This window comes from Lolium perenne, chromosome 5 (genome assembly GCF_019359855.2).
Source record: "Lolium perenne isolate Kyuss_39 chromosome 5, Kyuss_2.0, whole genome shotgun sequence".
Classification (NCBI taxonomy): Eukaryota; Viridiplantae; Streptophyta; class Magnoliopsida; order Poales; family Poaceae; genus Lolium; species Lolium perenne.
Genome location: NC_067248.2, coordinates 220,568,872 through 220,590,224, shown reverse-complemented (window position 1 = coordinate 220,590,224; position 21,353 = coordinate 220,568,872).

Below are 21,353 nucleotides of genomic sequence, written 5' to 3'. Positions count from 1 at the left end.
TCGAAACTGCTTGTCAACACCTTCTGCTCCTCGTTGGGTTCGACACTCTTCTTTATCGAAAGTACTACGATACACCCCCTATACTTGTGGGTCATCAAGACTATTTTCTGGCGCCGTTGCCGGGGAGTGAAGCGCTATTGGTAAGTGGAATTGGTAAAGGAAACCTTTACTGTACGTGCTGATTTTATTTCTGACTGCTGCTATAATTCATTATGGAGAGGTCTTCTCTTGAATTCCTATTTGGAAAATCTACTACTACTGCAAAGGTAGTAGATGAGGGGCCAGGTGAGAAAGAGGTTTCATACAAAATACCTATGAAAATTATTGAACGTGTTGTGGATAACCGCTATGAAGGGGATGGAACAGTCCATCCTGGAGATCATTTACTGTTTTTACATGAATTATGCGGGTTATTCAAGTGTGCAGGTATTGCTATGGATGAAGTTAGGAAGAAACTATTCTCTATATCGCTGTCTGGTAAAGCGGCGCATTGGTATAAATTGCTGAAGAATGGTGATTCTCTTGATTGGAAGGATATTGTGCCTCTATTTTATTCTAAATTCTATCCTCCAAGTGAAATTCACAAAGACCGAAACCGCATATATAATTTCTGGCCTCATGATGGAGAGAGTATTGCCCAAGCATGGGGGAGATTGAAGTCTTTAATGCTCAAATGCCCCATTCATGAGCTTCCTGGTAATATCATCATTGATAATTTCTATGCAAGACTTTCTTTTCAAGATAAAACCTTGCTGGATACTACTTGTTCTGGATCATTTACACGCAACAAGGAAGAGTTTAAAAGGGACCTTCTTGATCGGATTCAGGAGAATACTGAAGGATGGGAGAATGACAAAGGTAGAGAGTCAGGTATAAATTATGATTATGAATGCATTGAAACTTTTATGGATACTGATAAATTTCGCAATATGAGTGCTGCTTATGGTCTTGGCTCTCAAGTTGTTGCAAATTTTTATAAAGCTTTTGCCTCTCATTTTGAATTGCCTAGGAAGAATTTTGATAAGTATCATGAACCGTACAAAGATAAAACTGATTCATCTATAAATAAATGTGTTGTAATTGAAACTGTTGATCATATTCTTCCTGAAGCTTATATTGAAAAAACTCATTTCCCTGCTAAAATGAAGGAGTATTCTGTTATAACTAGTGCGGTTAATAAAAGTGCAAAGAAACCTATAGAACCTGAAGAGCAAATAAAGGTTGAACCTGCTATTGCAATAGTTAAAGATCTTGTGATTGAAAATGTAGAAGATGGGCATATTATTTTCTGTGAAGATGCTTCTAATATTGTTTCGCATCCTAATAAGTCTAGGGAAGCTAGTGTTCCTATGCTCTCTGTTAGAATTTGTGATCATTGTTATTATGGTTTATGCGACATTGGTGCAAGTATTAGTGCCATTCCTTATGAGCTTTACACGGAAATCATGCATGAAATTGGTTCTTGTGAACTTGAAGATATTGATGTGGTTATTTGGCTAGCTAATAGAGAAACTATCTCTCCTATTGGTATTGTTCGAGATGTGGAAGTTCTATGTGGTAAGATTAAATATCCTGCTGTATTTTTGGTACTTGGTTCTGCTACTAGTAAGTCTTGTCCTATTATTTTTGGTAGACCTTTTCTAAATACTTGTGGAGCTATTATAGATTGCAAGAAAGAGAAAATTGTGACTAAATTTGCTGGTGAATCTTATGAGTTTAATTTCTCTAAATTTGCCAAAACTCCTTATAAAGCTGATTTGCCTAACGATGATTTTAGAGTTGAACAGTGTGCATCTATTGCTCTTGCTCCTAATAATCCTTTGCAGCAACATTTGGAGGATAGCGAGAGTGAAGTTTTTAGGGAAGAAAGGAATGAGCTTGATGAAATTTTTCTTCGTCAACCTATTCTTAAACATGACTTGCCGGTTGAAGATCTAGGTACAACACCACCACCAAAGGAAGATCCTGTTTTTGATTTAAAACCGTTGCCTGATAATCTTAAGTATGCTCATATTGATGATAAGAAAATATATCCTGTTATTATTAGTTCTAAGCTTTCAGATTTTGAGGAAGAAAGGTTATTGGAAATATTGAAGAAACACCAAGGAGCTATTGGCTACACTCTTGATGATTTGAAGGGGATTTCTCCCGCTATTTGCCAACATGCCATTGATGTCTACGGGTGCTTCTATTCTTGTAGACAGTGTTGGGCCTCCAAGAGCAGAGGTTTGTAGAACAGCAGCAAGTTTCCTTTAAGTGGATCACCCAAGGTTTATTGAACTCAGAGAGGAAGAGGTCAAAGATATCCCTCTCATGCAACCCTGCAACCACAAAGCAAGAAGTCTCTTGTGTCCCCAACACACCTAATAGGTGCACTAGTTCGGCGAAGAGATAGTGAAATACAAGTGGTATGAATGAATATGAGCAGTAGTAACGACACTAGAAAAGTGCTTGCTGGCGTGCAGTTGATGGTAGTAATATTGCAGGAAGTAAAGATGCAGTAAAACAGTAAACAAGCAGCGATAGCAGTATTTAGGAACAAGGCCTAGGGATCATACTTTCACTAGTGGACACTCTCAACATTGATCACATAACAGAATAAATAGATAGATGCTATACTCTACACCCTCTTGTTGGATGATGAACACCACTAACTGTGTAGGATTACACGAACCCTCAATGCCAGAGTTAACAAGCTCCACAATATTCAATGTTCATATTTAAATAACCTTAGAGTGCATAACAGATCAACATAACCAAACCAAGTACTAACATAGCATGCACACTGTCACCTTCACACTACGAAATGAGGAATAGATCACATCAATACTATCATAGCAATAGTTAACTTCATAATCTACAAGAGATCACAATCATAGCCTACGCCAAGTACTACACGATGCACACACTGTCACCATTACACCGTGCAGGAGGAATAAACTACTTTAATAACATCACTAGAGTAGCACACAGATAAATTGTGATACAAAACACATTGCAATCATAAAGAGATATAAATAAGCACTTCACTATGCCATTCATAACAGTGAATAAGTATTCTGTGAAATATAGCCTAAGAGACCCACACGGTGCACACACTGTTACCTTTACACACGTGGGACAAGGAGTCTCCGGAGATCACATAAGTAAAATCCACTTGACTAGCATAATGACATCTAGATTACAAGCATCATCATATGAATCTCAATCATGTAAGGCAGCTCATGAAATTATTGTATTGAAGTACATAGGAGAGAGATTAACCACATAGCTACCGGTACAGCCCCGAGCCTCGATGGAGAACTACTTCCTCCTCATGGGAGACAGCAACGTTGATGAAGATGGCGGTGGTGTCGATGGAGAAGCCTTCCGGGGGCACTTCCCCGTCCCGGCGGCGTGCCGGAACAGAGACTCCTGTCCCCCAGATCTTGGCTTCGCGATGGCGGCGGCTCTGGAAGGTTTTCTCTGGTTTCGTCGAACGTGGTAGGGTTTTCGCGACGGAGACTTTAAGTAGGCGGAAGGGCAAGGTCGGTGGAGTCCTGGTGGGGCCACACACTAGGCCGGCGCGGCCAGGGCTTGGGCCGCGCCGCCCTACTGTGTCCCCACCTCGTGGCCCCACTTCGTTTCCCCTTCGGACTTCTGGAAGCTTCGTGGAAAAATAGGACCCTGGGTGTTGATTTCGTCCAATTCCGAGAATATTTCCTTACTAGGATTTCTGAAACCAAAAACAGCAGAAAACAGCAACTGGCCCTTCGGCATCTCGTCAATAGGTTAGTTCCAGAAAACGCATAATAATGACATAAAGTATGCATAAAACATGTAGATATCATCAATAATGTGGCATGGAACATAAGAAATTATCGATACGTCGGAGACGTATCAGCATCCCCAAGCTTAGTTCCTGCTTGTCCCGAGCAGGTAAACGATAACAAAGATAATTTCTGGAGTGACATGCCATCATAACCTTGATCATACTATTGTAAGCATATGTAATGAATGCAGCGATCAAAACAATGGTAATGACATGAGTAAACAACTGAATCATAAATCAAAGACTTTTCATGAATAGTACTTTCAAGACAAGCATCAATAAGTCTTGCATAAGAGTTAACTCATAAAGCAATAAATCAAAGTAAAGGTATTGAAGCAACACAAAGGAAGATTAAGTTTCAGCGGTTGCTTTCAACTTATAACATGTATATCTCATGGATAGTTGTCAATGCAAAGTAATATAACAAGTGCAATATGCAAGTATGTAGGAATCAATGCACAGTTCACACAAGTGTTTGCTTCTTGAGGTGGAGAGAAATAGGTGAACTGACTCAACATAAAAGTAAAAGAAAGGTCCTTCAAAGAGGAAAACATCGATTGCTATATTTGTGCTAGAGCTTTTATTTTGAAAACATGAAACAATTTTGTCAACGGTAGTAATAAAGCATATGTATCATGTAAATTATATCTTACAAGTTGCAAGCCTCATGCATAGTGTACTAATAGTGCCCGCACCTTGTCCTAATTAGCTTGGATTAACACGGATTATCATTGCATAACATATGTTTCAACCAAGTGTCACAAAGGGGTACCTCTATGCCGCCTGTACAAGGGTCTAAGGAGAAAGTTCGCATTGGATTTCTCGCTTTTGATCATTCTTCAACTTAGACACCCATACCGGGACAACATAGACAATAGATAATGGACTCCTCTTTTAATGCTTAAGCATTCAACAGTTAATATTCTCATAAGAGATTGAGGTTTAATGTCCAAACTGAAACTTCCACCATGATTCATGGCTTTAGTTAGCGGCCCAATGTTCTTCTCTAACAGTATGCATACTCAAACCATTTGATTGTGAAAACCGCCCTTACTTCAGACAAGACGAACATGCATAGCAACTCACATGATATTCAACAAAGAGTTGATGGCGTCCCCAGGAGCATGGTTATCGCACAACAAGCAACTTAATAAGAGATAAAGTGCATAAGTACATATTCAATACCACAATAGTTTTTAAGGCTATTTTGTCCCATGAGCTATATATTGCAAAGGCGAATGATGGAAATTTAAAGGTAGCACTCAAGCAATTTACTTTGGAATGGCGGAGAAATACCATGTAGTAGGTAGGTATGGTGGACACAAATGGCATAGTGGTTGGCTCAAGGATTTTGGATGCATGAGAAGTATTCCCTCTCGATACAAGGTTTAGGCTAGCAAGGTTATTTGAAACAAACACAAGGATGAACCGGTGCAGCAAAACTCACATAAAATACATATTGTAAACATTATAAGACTCTACACCATCTTTCTTGTTGTTCAAAACTCAATACTAGAAATTATCTAGACTTTAGAGAGACCAAATATGCAAACCAAATTTTAGCAAGCTCTATGTATTTCTTCATTAATGGGTGCAAGGTATATGATGCAAGAGCTTAAACATGAGCACAACAATTGCCAAGTATCAAATTATTCAAGACATTTTAGAATTACTACATGTAGCATTTCCCGATTCCAACCATATAACAATTTAACGAAGAAGATTCAACCTTCGCCATGAATACTATGAGTAAAGCCTAAGGACATATTTGTCCATATGCAACAGCGGAGCATGTCTCTCTCCCACACAATGAATGCTAGGATCCATTTTATTCAAACAAAAACAAAAACAAAAACAAACCGACGCTCCAAGCAAAGCACATAAGATGTGACTGAATAAAAATATAGTTTCAGGGGAGGAACCTGATAATGTTGTCGATGAAGAAGGGGATGCCTTGGGCATCCGCAAGCTTAGACGCTTGATTCTTCTTAAAATATGCAGGGGTGAACCACCGGGGCATCCCCAAGCTTAGAGCTTTCACTCCTCTTGATCATAGTATATCATACTCCTCTCTTGACCCTTGAAAACTTCCTCCACACCAAACTCAAAGCAAACTCATTAGAGGGTTAGTGCATAATAAAAATTCACATGTTTAGAGGTGACACAATCATTCTTAACACTTCTGGACATTGCCCAAAGCTACTGGAAGGTAATGGAACAAAGAAATCCACCCAACACAGCAAAAGAGGCAATTCGAAATAAAAGGCAGAATCTGTCAAAACGGAACAGTCCGTAAAGACGAATTTTAAAGTGGCACCAAACTTGCTCAGATGAAAATGCTCAAATTGAATGAAAGTTGCGTACATATCTGAGGATCACGCACGTAAATTGGCAGATTTTTCTGAGTTACCTACAGAGAATTCTGCCCAGATTCGTGACAGACAGAAATCTGTTTCTGCGCAGTAATCCAAATCTAGTATGATCCTTGCTATCAAAGACTTTACTTGGCACAACAATGCAATAAAATAAGATAAGGAGAGGTTGCTACAGTAGTAACAACTTCCAAGACTCAAATATAAAACAAAAGTACTGTAGCAAAATAAACACATGGGTTATCTCCCAAGAAGTTTTTTCTTTATAGCCATTAAGATGGGCTCAGCAATTTTAATGATGCACTCGCAAGAAATAAGAGTTGAAGCAAAAGAGAGCATCAAGAAGCAAATTCAAAACACATTTAAGCCTAACATGCTTCCTATGCATAGGAGTTTTGTAAATAAACAAGTTCATGAAGAGCAAAGTAACAAGCATAGGAAGATAAAACCGGTGTAACTTCAAAAATTTCAGCATATAGAGAGGTGTTTTAGTAACATGAAAATTTCTACAACCATATTTTCCTCTCTCATAATAATTTTCAGAGGCATCATGAACAAACTCAACAATATAAGTATCACATAAAGCATTCTTATCATGAGTCTCATGCATAAAATTATTACTCTCCACATAGGCATAATCAATTTTATTAGTTGTAGTGGGAGCAAATTCAACAAAGTAGCTATCATTATTATTCTCATCATCAAATATAGGAGGCATATTGTAATCATAATCAAATTTATCCTCCATAACAGGCGGTACTAAAAGACCAATATCATTATAATCATCATAAATAGGAGGCAAAGTATCATCAAAGTAAATTTTCTCCTCAATGCTTGGGGGACTAAAAATATCATGCTCATCAAAGCCAGCTTCCCCAAGCTTAGAATTTTCCATATCATTAGCAACAATGGTGTTCAAAGCGTTCATACTAATATGTTCCATAGGTTTTTTAATTTTCGCATCAAACCATCCATGTCTTAAATCAGGAAATAGAATAAGAAGCTCATTGTTGTCCATTATGCCTAACTAGTGTAAACAAGAAACAAAAAGATGCAATTGCAGGATCTAAAGGAAATAGCTTCGAGCACACACACAACGGCAACGAGAAAGTACTTAGTTACAGGACCGGAGTATGAGTGCCTTTTACCTTTCCTCCCGGCAACGGCGCCGAGAAAAAGTGCTTGATGTCGACGGGTGCTTCTATTCTTGTAGACAGTGTTGGGCCTCCAAGAGCAGAGGTTTGTAGAACAGCAGCAAGTTTCCCTTAAGTGGATCACCCAAGGTTTATCGAACTCAGGGAGGAAGATGTCAAAGATATCCCTCTCATGCAACCCTGCAACCACAAAGCAAGAAGTCTCTTGTGTCCCCAACACACCTAATAGGTGCACTAGTTCGGCGAAGAGATAGTGAAATACAAGTGGTATGAATGAATATGAGCAGTAGTAACGGCGCCAGAAAAGTTCTTCTTTGGCGTGCGATTGATGGTAGTAATATTGCAGGAAGTAAAGATGCAGAAAACGATAAAAACAAGCAGCGATAGCAGTATTTAGGAACAAGGCCTAGGGATCATACTTTCACTAGTGGACACTCTCAACATTGATCACATAACAGAATAAATAGATAGATTCTATACTCTACACCCTCTTGTTGGATGATGAACACCACTAACTGTGTAGGATTACACGAACCCTCAATGCCGGAGTTAACAAGCTCCACAATATTCAATGTTCATATTTAAATAACCTTAGAGTGCATAACAGATCAACATAACCAAACCAAGTACTAACATAGCATGCACACTGTCACCTTCACACTACGAAAGGAGGAATAGATCACATCAATACTATCATAGCAATAGTTAACTTCATAATCTACAAGAGATCACAATCATAGCCTACGCCAAGTACTACACGATGCACACACTGTCACCATTACACCGTGCAGGAGGAATAAACTACTTTAATAACATCACTGTAGTAGCACACAGATAAATTGTGATACAAAACACATTGCAATCATAAAGAGATATAAATAAGCACTTCACTATGCCATTCATAACAGTGAATAAGTATTCTGTGAAATATAGCCTAAGAGACCCACACGGTGCACACACTGTCACCTTTACACACGTGGGACAAGGAGTCTCCGGAGATCACATAAGTAAAATCCACTTGACTAGCATAATGACATTTAGATTACAAGCATCATCATATGAATCTCAATCATGTAAGGCAGCTCATGAGATTATTGTATTGAAGTACATAGGAGAGAGATTAACCACATAGCTACCGGTACAGCCCCGAGCCTCGATGGAGAACTACTCCCTCCTCATGGGAGACAGCAGCGTTGATGAAGATGGCGGTGGTGTCGATGGAGAAGCCTTCCGGGGGCACTTCCCCGTCCCGGCGGCGTGCCGGAACAGAGACTCCTGTCCCCCAGATCTTGGCTTCGCGATGGCGGCGGCTCTGGAAGGTTTTCTCTGGTTTCGTCGAACGTGGTAGGGTTTTCGCGACGGAGACTTTAAGTAGGCGGTAGGGCAAGGTCGGTGGAGTCCTGGTGGGGCCACACACTAGGCCGGCGCGGCCAGGGCTTGGGCCGCGCTGCCCTACTGTGTCCCCACCTCGTGGCCCCACTTCGTTTCCCCTTCGGACTTCTGGAAGCTTCGTGGAAAAATAGGACCCTGGGCGTTGATTTCGTCCAATTCCGAGAATATTTCCTTAATAGGATTTCTGAAACCAAAAACAGCAGAAAACAGCAACTGGCCCTTCGGCATCTCGTCAATAGGTTAGTTCCAGAAAACGCATAATAATGACATAAAGTATGCATAAAACATGTAGATATCATCAATAATGTGGCATGGAACATAAGAAATTATCGATACGTCGGAGACGTATCAACCATCAATATGGAAGATGATGCAAAGCCTGTTGTTGAACATCAGCGTCGTTTAATTCCTAAGATGAAGGATGTGGTAAGAAATGAGGTATTGAAACTTCTTGAAGCAGGTATTATATATCCTATTGCTGATAGTAGATGGGTTAGTCCTGTGCATTGTGTTCCTAAGAAAGGAGGAATAACCGTTGTGCCTAATGATAATGATGAGCTCATCCCTCAAAGAGTAGTTGTACGGTATAGAATGTGTATTGATTTTCGAAAAGTTAATAAAGTTACTAAGAAAGATCGTTACCCGTTGCCATTTATTGATCAAATGTTAGAAAGGTTATCCAAAAATACTCATTTCTGCTTTCTTGATGGTTATTCTAGGTTTTCACAAATTGCTGTTAGAGCTAAAGATCAAGACAACTTTCACTTGTCGATCCCTATGGAACTTATGCTTATAGGCGTATGCCTTTTGGTTTATGTAATGCTCCTGCTACTTTTCAAAGATGCATGTCTGCTATTTTTCATGGCTTTTGTGAAAAGATTGTAGAGGTATTCATGGATGATTTTTCTGTCTATGGGAATTCTTTTGATAATTGCTTGCGAAACCTTGATAAAGTTTTGCAGAGATGTGAAGAAACTAACCTTGTTCTTAATTGGGAGAAATGCCACTTTATGGTTAACGAAGGAATTGTATTGGGACATAAAATTTCTGAGAGAGGTATTGAAGTTGATAGAGCTAAAGTTGAAGCAATTGAGAAGATGCCCTATCCGAGGGATGTTAAAGGTATTCGTAGTGTTCTTGGTCATGCTGGGTTTTATAGGAGATTTATTAAAGATTTCTCTAAGATTTCAAAAGCCTCTTACTAATCTTCTTCAAAAATATGTACCTTTTGTTTTTGATGATGATTGTAAGGAAGCTTTTGAAACTCTAAAGAAAGCCTTAACAACTGCTCCTGTAGTTGAACTTCCCGATTGGAACTTACCTTTTGAAATTATGTGTGATGCTAGTGATTTTGCTGTAGGTGCTGTCCTTGGACAACGAGTAGATAAAAAATTGAATGTTATTCATTATGCTAGCAAAACTCTTGATGCTGCTCAAAGAAATTATGCTACAACTGAAAAGGAGTTATTAGTTGTAGTCTTTGCTTGTGACAAGTTTAGATCTTATATTGTTGATTCAAAAGTTACAATCCATACTGATCATGCTGCAATTAGGTACCTTATGGAAAAGAAAGATGCTAAGCCAAGGCTTATTAGATGGGTACTTCTTTTGCAAGAATTTGATTTACATATTATAGATAGGAAAGGTGCTGATAATCCTGTTGCTGATAATTTATCTAGATTGGAAAATATTGCTTATGATCCTGTTCCTGTTAATGATAGTTTTCCAAATGAACAATTGGATGTAATAAAGGTGAGCTCGTGAGATAGTCCTTGGTATGCTGATTATGCTAACTTTATTGTTTCCAAGTACTTGCCTCCGACCTTTTCAGCTCAGCAAAGGAGGAAATTCTTTTATGATTTGAGGCATTATTTTTGGGATGACCCACACTTATATAAAGAAGGAGTGGATGGTATTATGCGAAGATGTGTCCCAGAATATGAACAACAAGAGATATTGAGTAAGTGTCATGGTAGTATTTATGGGGGACATCACGCCGGAGATAGAACCGCGCAAAAAGTTCTACAATCAGGTTTCTATTCGCCAACTCTCTTCAAAGATGCAAGAAAGTTTATTTTATCTTGTGATGAATGTCAAAGGGTTGGTAATATCTCCAGACGCAATGAAATGCCCATGAACTATACTCTTGTTATTGAACCATTCGATTGTTGGGGATTTGACTTCATGGGTCCTTTCCCTTCTTCAGAAGGTAACACTCATATACTTGTCGCTGTTGATTATGTTACTAAATGGGTGGAAGCTATACCCACAAAAAGTGCTGATGGTGAGACTTCTTTAAAAATGCTTTTAGATATTATTTTTCCTAGGTTTGGAGTACCTAGATATATTATGACTGATGGAGGTTCTCATTTTATTCATGGTGGTTTTAGAAAAACTCTTGCTAAATATGGTATTAATCATAGGATTGCTTCTGCTTATCATCCTCAAACTAGTGGGCAAGTAGAATTATCAAATAGAGAGATTAAATCTATCTTGCAAAAGACTGTCAATAAATCTAGAAAGAACTGGGCTAGTAAATTGAAGGAAGCACTATGGGCTTATAGAACTGCTTGTAAAAATCCTATGGGTATGTCACCTTATAAAATGGTTTATGGAAAAGCTTGTCATTTACCTTTAGAACTAGAGCACAAAGCTTATTGGGCTGTAAGAGAACTTAATAAAGATTTTAAACTTGCCGGTAAGAAAAGGTTGCTACAATTGAGTTCTTTAGATGAATGGAGAAGTGAAGCTTATGAAAATGCTAAACTTTTTAAGGAGAAAGTTAAGAAATGGCATGACAGAAGAATTATTAAAAGAGAATTTAATGTTGGAGATAAAGTCCTATTGTATCGGTCTCGTCTCAGATTTTTTGCAGGGAAATTGCTCTCAAAATGGGAAGGACCATACGTCATTGTGGAGGTGTATCGTTCAGGGGCAATTAAAATTAGTTCTCTGCAAGGTGATGCCACACAAGTAGTGAATGGACAAAGGCTCAAGCACTATATTTCTGGAGATTCTTATAATGAAGATGTTGATGTTATCCAAGTGGTGACTCCGGAAGCTTTCATCAAAGGTCAAATTGACAGTTCTGCAGAGTTCGACTTTGAATAGGTAACAGTTCTGGTAATAAAAAGTCCGCGTTTAACTTTCCGAACAATGTTTTTGCTATTTTCGGAAAATATGAAAAATTACGAGATCGAAACGGAAAGGAGGAGACGCACGAGGGCGTGCCCCCATAGGCCGGCGCGGGCCCTACCCTGGCCGCTCCGCCCTATGAGGACGGCCCCTCGGAGTCCCTCTCCAACTCTGGTTCGACCTGGTACTTTCCTTCTGACGCGAAAATTTCTGCTATATAATCCCCCGGACCCCTGGAGGTCCGTATATCGTTTTCTCGTCGTGTTTTGTTTCGAGCTGTTTTCTGCCAGGATCTGTTTTTGATCTAGAAGCACCATGGTCTCCAACAACAAGGATAAGGGGCCTTTGGAGGAAGATATTCAAGACCCCGATTTGAAGGAGAAAGTCGAGAGCGAGGATGAAGGAGAAGTGGAGGAAGTTCCGCGAGTATACCCGCGCGCCACCGTCGCAAGCATCGGAGTGGCAGAAAATCCGTTCAACACCAAGAAAAGTGCACGGATTAGCACCGGAGGAGGAGTCCCACGTGGCTACCTAGCTCCAAGGACATCTCCCCCAGGCATTGACAACCCCTTCTACACTCTAATTTATAGTCGTCAAATTGAAAGGATTCCCAAGGCAGTATTGCCTAGTGGTTGGGATATGGATCGTTCTAACACCGCAGGAAGGATGAAACCTGAAGCCGAGGAGTGGGAAAACAACTCTAAGAGTTGGGACTCACCGTCTGACATACTTCTTAACCGCGTCGAGCCAAACTCGGAGCTGATCCGCAACCTCACTTACGAGATTGATGAGCTAAAGGAGCTGGTTAAGAAGCTTATCAAGAATTCACCATCACCACCGAAGGAGTAATTCATCATTGGTATTGGCACCCCCTTGGTTTGTTCCAAGCTTGGGGGAGTGCCGCGGTATCACATCATCACTATCTTTTACCTTTTTACTGTCAAGTAGTGTCATATCATGAGTAGGGAAGTTATCATATAAGATGGGTTGCAGTATGGAAGTATCTCTCTTTAGTTGGTTATCTATGTACCCCTTGGTGTGAGTTATCGTTATGGAATATTAATGAGAGGTTTTATCAGTTACTTTTTGCACACCTTATTTTAGTTTGCAATCTCTATTATATGATTAATCTTGTTGTTAGTACTGGTATCACTTTGGGGGCATTGATTAAATCTATTTGGTTTTGGCAAACTTAGCATTGGTCAATAGCAACAACACTTTGAGTTTAAGTATAAAAGAGGAAATACATGTAGATATGTTATTTCATTATCTTTCTTGTTAGCTATGAGCCTAGTATTCTGAAGTTAAAATTATTTGTGCTTACAAGAAAGATGCATGATTGTTTCTATCACATGTATATTTGTTTGTTTCCCTCAACTCTTATGCTTGCTAATCAACCTTGCTAGCCAAAGACATGTACTGAGAGGGAATGCCTCTCGTGCATCCAAACCTTTAAACCAAACCTATGCCATTTGTGTCCACCATAACTACCTATTATGTGGTATTATGCGCCACTCCAAGTAAATACTTCATGTGCTACCTTTAAACAATTCAAAAGCTATTATCTCTTATTTGTGTCAATGTTTTATAGCTCATGAGGAAGTATGTGGTGTTTCATCTTTCAATCTTATTGGGCAACTTTCACTAATGGACTAGTGGCTTCATCCACTTATCCAATAATTTTGCAAAAAGAGCTGGCAACGGGGTTCCCAGCCCAAATTAATTAACTTTTATTAATAATTCTCTTCACATGTTTTGCCCTGATTCATCAGTAAGCAACTTAATTTTGCAAATAGACACTCCTCCGTGGTATGTGAAATGTTGGAAGGCACCCGAGGATTCGGTTAGCCATGGCTTGTGAAAGCAAAGGTTGGGAGGAGTGTCATCCATAAATAAAACTAAAGTACATGTGTAAACAAAAGAGAAGAGGGATGATCTACCTTGCTGGTAGAGATAACGTCCTTCATGGGAGCCGCTCTTTGGAAGTCTGTTTGGCAAGGGGGTTAGAGTACCCACTACCATTCGTTGACAACAACAAACACCTCTCAAAACTTTACTTTTATGATCTCTATATGATTTCAAAACTTAAAAAGCTCTAGAACATGATTTAATCCCTGCTTCCCTCTGCGAAGGGTCTATCTTTTACTTTCATGTTGAGTCAGTAAACCTATTTCCCTCCATCTTAAGCAAGCAATTGAGTTGTTGTGATCCAACTATCTATATTGTGATCTATTTAATCATGCCTTTTATTCTTTCTTGTTTAGTACAAGTTTTATCTGAATGAATATAGCTTTGAAAGTTATCAATGATTATGAGGAGATTATTATGATTGAGTATGCAAGTTTTGTTGTATAAGCTTTAATATAAGAGCGCTGCTCGACAGATAAGTACAATCTGATAATTGTTCTTTGACCAAGAACGAAGTTTGCCATCACTAATTATGATTTCCTATGCACCTTTATTTGTGATTTCCTTCTACTTGTTTCAAGTTGAATTATATGAGGAAGTTGTTCACTAGAATGTCTTGTGTGAATTAATATGATGCTTCTTGTCCTTATTTTATTTATCGACTGTTCACTCCATAAACATGTGGTCTTGTTTACTGAGTTCAGTTTCGCATGGGGACAAGCGAAGTCTAAGCTTGGGGGGAGTTGATACGTCCATTTTGCATCACTATTTTATATCATAATTTACTATTATTCATGGATATATTTCATATTCAGAGATGATACTTATGTTATTTCACCTATTTTGCATGTTTCATGATTATTGGAGAATCATTCACCGGAGTCAGGATTCTGCTGGAAAAAGCACCGTCAGAATGCAATATTTCTGGAGATCAACAATTGACGGAAATTACACCGAAGATCTTATTTTTCCAGAAGAATGAGCCAGCCAAAAGGAGGAGCCGAGAAGGGCCGCCATGGCCCCCCCATAGGCCGGCGCGGGCCCTGCCCTGGCCGCGCCGCCTTGTGGGGAGGGGCCCACAGCCCCCTTCGGCCGCCTCTCTTTCGCGTACTTCATCTACCCGAAAACCTAAGGTGCTGGGGATAATCGCGAGGAGACACAGCCGCCTCTGCGGGGCAGAAAACACCAGAGAGAAAAGAGCTCTCCGGCAGGCTGAAATCCGTCGGGGAAATTCCCTCCCGGAGGGGGAAATCGACGCCATCATCACCGTCATCGAGCTGGACTTCATTGGGATCATCATCACCATCATCTCCACCGCCGACACCATCATCTCCACCGCTGCACCTCGTCACCGCTGTAACATCTAGGGTTGAATCTTGATTGTTTGATAGGGGAAACTCTCCTGGTATTGATTACTCATTGTTATTGATGCTATTGAGTGAAACCATTGAACCAAGGTTTATGTTCAGATTGTTATTCATCATCATATCACCTCTGATCATGTTCCATATGATGTCTCGTGAGTAGTTCGTTTAGTTCTTGAGGACATGGGTGAAGTCTAAATGTTAGTAGTGAACTATGTTGAGTAATATTCAATGTTATGATATTTAAGTTGTGGTGTTATTCTTCTAGTGGTGTCATGTGAACGTCGACTACATGATACTTCACCTTTATGGGCCTAGGAGAATGCATCTTGTATTCGTTTGCTAATTGTGGGGTTGCCGGAGTGACAGCAAACTGAACGCCCGTTGGTATATCGATGCAGGAGGGATAGCAGGATCTCAGAGTTTAAGCATGTGGTTAGATTTATCTTAATTACTTTCTTGTATTTGCGGATGCTTGCAAGGGGTATAATCACAAGTATGTATTAGTTCTAGGAAGGGCGATGCATTAGCATAGGTTCACCCACACAACACTTATCAAAACAATGAAGATTAATCGACTATATGAAGCGAAAGCACTAGACTAAATTCCCGTGTGTCCTCAAGAACGTTTGGTCATTATAAGTAAACAAACCGGCTTGTCCTTTGTGCTAAAAAGGATTGGGCCACTTGCTGCAACTATTACTCTCGCATTTTATTTACTTGTACTTTATTTATCTGCAATATCAAAACCCCCTGAATACTTGTCTGTGAGTATTTACAGTGAATCCTTCATCGAAACTGCTTGTCAACACCTTCCGCTTCTCGTTGGGTTCGACATTCTTATTTATCGAAAGTACTACGATACACCCCCTATACTTGTGGGTCATCAAGGCCTAGTATAAGAACCAAGCCAATCACTGCCTTCTCCGCGACCCTGCATACCTACCCTTTTGTCCATCCGCACATTCCTGGTAGACATCTCCCGATTATACGGCTTTACACTCGATGTGCTACGGACAATCCATCATAGACGGTAAGCGCTCTCATCCACATGGATGGGGATTTAAAAGGATTTCCAAACCTACTGCGGTGTTATCACAACACCCAGCCAGGCTCTATCAAGTCCGTTGATATGCAGAAGGAAAAAGATACAGCTGACTTCCCTAGAGCCATTATAGATCTCATGGTTAACGCGGTATGTATTTTGTGAGCATTTTGATATCTTATTTATATTTTCTGAGCTAAAGTGAATTTTATTTATTTCGGCAAAATTTCAGTTATTTCTGGTTTTTTAATTAAAGAGAAATACTAAACCTACACGGTACATATCTAACCCTAGCAGCTGACTAGTGGGCCAGTGGACACGTAGGCTGCCAGATGGACGAAGAATAAGTCAACTAGCTCGTAGGGACGCACTGCTACGTCGACCTCGCTATCGGCTCAACGCCGGTGACCAGAGACGAACGAAGACGACGATTTAGGGATCCCCGAGACGGATGGATTGATCCTTTCGAACTGGGAGAAGATGGGGAATCGAATGGTGGTCGTGGCACTGAAAAGAGTCACCGGAGCTAGCGCCAGCAAGCATCGGTGCGGTGGTTCACTCCAGCGAGAATTTAATCGGGAGATATGGTCGATGCTAGGGCTCAATAAGAGGCTCTAGAGGTGCGCAAACTCACCGTGATGTTGATGGACTGCTCGACGACGTGGCGGAAGGTTGGGGACGAGCATGAAATAGTCGATACCGGCGAGGTGCCATGAAAGGGATCGATCAAATTCGGCCGATTGAGGAAGCTCCTGCTCGATTCCTTGCTCGAGGATGATCAACACAACTAGACGCTCCTCCTCGACCAAACAATGTATGCTGGGGTTGCTCCTAGCGCCGGTTTCTTGATCGACTCCGGCGAGGTACTGCGGAGGATAGCGAGTGATTGAGAGGGATGGAGAGGATCGAAATGGAGGGGCGGCGAGGTTCTAGGGTTTCCTGGAGAAGCTCTGGGCATATTTATAGATCACGATAGGGTCTGGTTCGTTGACGCGCCGGCAGCAGTGGCCGGGATTTGCTGGCGACGGTGAGCTACTGTTGGGCACAAATTATAATGAATATGGATGATACGGATGCGGAGGCACTTGTATGAAGCTTCGGCGTGGTCATGGTGTCCGCAAATATCTCCGACGGTGGCCGGGACGTGGCACGCTGGCGTGTCGAGCTTGGACGAGAGGAAAAATAAGCTTTTCTTCCTCGTGTTATGAACACGAAGGGGTACGTGGGCTTGGTTGCTTCTGGCGGTGGACTGGGCTGCGTTGTGGGCTTGCTGCCGGGATGCTGTGGCCTGGACAGGTAAGTCTCCTTTTTCTTTTATCTATTTTCTATTTTTTGTTTGAATTCAAATTTGAATTCTGGTTATACTTGCAGGTTCTTAAATATTTGAATCTCAATAGAACTTGATAATAATGCTTACTGCATAATTGTGTTATTCAAACAAATATTTAATATTTGATTAAATTGGTGTTCTTGTGAGATGCATTTAAAAATTTAAAATAGATATGAGTTTAGGTGTTCATCTCAATTCCTTTTTATTTAGGAACCAAATCTTCTTAAGTGATTTGAAATTTATAACAGGTGCATGATAAACATATTATTAGTTTTTGCTAGGGTGCTTAACAATATAGGTTGTTCATATGTATTTTAAATATGGCTAGAGTTTGAAATAAAGTTTTCATGAAGATGGTGTTAGGTCATGATTTTATGTGTATAGTTATTTCTAAAGACTTAGGAAGATGGTTGGATAAGCTCTATAATGACTAATCTCATTTAGCCAACTTTAGCTTGAATTATTTAGGATAGATTCTATGCTCATCATGGTTAATGCACTTGCTAAGATGATGGTCCAAACCCTAACACATTATCTCATTTGGTCAACTAAGCAAAGTACTTGGAAGACAAAATATAATTGGATATTGATTTAACTCAAATCCCCTAAATGGTATTTAAGCTTAAGGTATTTCTAGCTTAGGTTTATACTTGTGATCAATGATACACAAGTTAGGAGATGGTATTTTATGTGGAGTGGATCTCTTGTGAAATGGTTTAGGATTTGAGAGGTGAGTGGACAACATGATGAATTGGATAGGGTTACTCTTCCTCACCTGGATGGAATTCTTATATTAAGCCAATGCTAGGGTTGTCTCAATTGTTTGGATAAGCAAGGTTTAAGTGTGATGTAAGTACTCTTCTACTCAAAATATGAGGAATGATCTAGGGTTTATTACTAATGGTATACCTTATCATTTTATGTGATAGATGGTATCTAATTATCCCATAAGTTTTACTTATCACCTAAATCTACAAGGCATGTCATGCATTAGACATGATCAACTTATTTCTCACTAATCTCTTTTTATCATTTCTCTCTACACACTTATCTAGATTCCTAGGGTTTATGATCATTATCCAATTTATAATGATCAAGGTATTGGCCTCATAATGATTCATTAATGAATCATGGTTCTCCTCTCCAAGATCAAGTATTGGTCATATACTTGGGTATACATTTTTAGCTTGATCTATCTTGGATAGGTAGAATTTCTCTAGCGTTTATGAGCATTACCAAGTTGTAATGATCATAACATTTGCCTCTCTTGGATCACTAGTAAAATAGGTTCTTACTTACCATCAAGGGTTGGCTAGGTCAAGTAGGGTTTAATACCTGGCTTGTATTTCTTACAACATTTGTTAGTATCAATGACTTACCTCACTTAGATAGGGTTTGAATATTAACCTAGGGTTATACTCAATGGATGATGTAAACATATATAGATGATCCTCTCCTTTCTCAGAGGTTTAGTAGGAATGAGTTTGGAGAAATGAGATTGGAATAGTTAAGGTTTGATAAGGAATTAATGTGAATGTCCTTGACATGAGTTCAATATTGTAGTTGGGAATATACCATGTGGATCATGGTAAGAATATTTATTTAGTAAAAGACATGGAAAAGATAAGTAAAGATTAGTTTCTTGATTAATTGTGTTCTTGGATTTATAGTTGAATAATTATTCATGTGTTGTTGTAAGGAATGTCATGTTGAGATCTTTTATAAGATCTTGTAGTTGACCCTTACCTAAGGTGTTAGTGTAAAGATAATTCCATTTGATCTAGCCCATAGATCAAATCATCTCTACCCAAGACAAGGTTTTAGCAAAGATCATAGTGAAGTTTATAGCGCTTGACTTGATGATCTACTTCAATTCCAACAAGTCAAGTGAAACTTCAGTTACTGTGACAAGTTTTATTTGAGAGCGTGAAAATTCCCCGGATTTTCTATGCATAAATGCAATGCACACTATGGTGGTCTCTCATTTTATAGCCTCTAAACCTGGGATATTACACTTTTGTACTTTAAATTGGCACAGATGTCCCTATGGAGTCTCACCACGTGGCACGAATGCACACTCGACACGTGTCGAGCTAAAACATGGCACACGTAGGCTCATTACATGGCAACATGTGCCTTTGTATAATTGGGATAATTATCTGTCGCATATTGGTGTGCAAGGCAAGCACTAAGTTGTCACGTGTCCATCTGCCATTGGCAAAGTTCTGAAAAAGTTGTCCCATATAGCAATTTGCCACGTGTTTGATGACATCACACGACAATACTGACACCTTAATCATTGTCCTGACATATCCAACATCGTGGTCTCTGCTAGGGGTACTAACAACCCCATGACGAATTTCCGCTTTCACGATGATGCGGCTCGAATGGGCATTGGGCTTGGGCAGATCGTCATGGATGCGTGACGGCCTGCCTAAACCGTCAGCCGGTCCATCTGTGATGCGAGATTGCCCATGGTTTGCGAAACCGTTAGAGACACGTGTCCGTGATAGTTTTTTTTTTACACTCGCTAATGAAGTAAAATCGTTAGCGAAACCCGAACTGGTTATAGTGATGTGCCGCTCCCCAGGAAACTCCGGGGGCGATAACATGCACCACCGCCAGTCCCGGCCTCCGGCCACCACTGTCGTTGGCCTATGCCGCTGCGGCCCCTCCTGCCAAAGGTTGCGATTGGCGATTCAGAGATTCCTTGTCACGCTAGTTCCCGTCCAACTTGGCTGGGGGCGGAGGTCGGGTCGCCGGCGTGCGGAATCCGGGAGCGGTGGCCTAGGACATAGATGGCGGTCGTATCCCTCGTTCGCTTGGCGCGGATGGGTATGGTGCGGCCTGGCGCGGTGGGGCGACGGATCTGGGGATACCTAGATCTGAGATGGCACGTGGCGGAGGTTCCCATGGATTGGTCTAAGGCGGAGGCCTTCGTGGGCATACACATCCAGGTCTGAGTGCGGCGTGTGTGATTTGTGCGGAGTGGAGGCCAGGGCGGCGGCCCCGGATCGTGTGCGGTGGCGTGGTGACCGCATATCCTGGCATGTGCATGCCATTCGTTGCGGTGGGTGGTGTCGCAGACGGTGTGGTGCCCGCCTCATGGGGATGCCGGAGTGGTGGATCCGGGAGCCTGGTGGTGGTTCCTTACCTCGGGCCATGTGCGGCAGGGTAAGCATCCGCGAGTGCTGAGGAGTGGACGTCGGGGCAGCGGACCGGGACGGAGGGCGGTGCAGGGAGCACTGTGGCGTGAGGTGCCATGGTGGGCTTTCTGTGGCAACAACGAGCTACAAGCGGACATGGCTTCTGCAATTTCGACGGACTGGCTTCAACGATCTCAGGCTTGGTGAACTCCACGTGAAAGCACTGCATCAACCTATCTGTTCACAGTGATTCAAATAAAAGACAACAGTGCTTTCATTATAGGTAAAGAAAAGGGAAGTATCTCAACCATCTTTCTCTTTTCATCAAAGAAAGAAAAGGTGCACTGACAGATATGTCATGCCACTAAATTATAAAGCTCAAGTGAGAGAGTGCCATAACGACATGTGCCTCGCTTGCTGCAGCAGGCATGTTCATAGACTCACAAAGCCTTGTTGGCGATGTACTTTTTCAGATCTGGCAATGGTGGAAGCTCGGGGTCTTCTCGAACGTGTGTTTAGACAGCGTTGGAGTTTGACGACGGCCGCTAGTTTCGACAAGTGCATGAAACCCTAGGGATGATTCCATATTTTTCTATCCTTTAGAGTTCTATCCGCAAAGTTTTTAGAAAATCTATTTTCTCATGGCTTATCTTTCAGTTTCCACATTTGTTGATTTTCTATTAATGAAATACATGG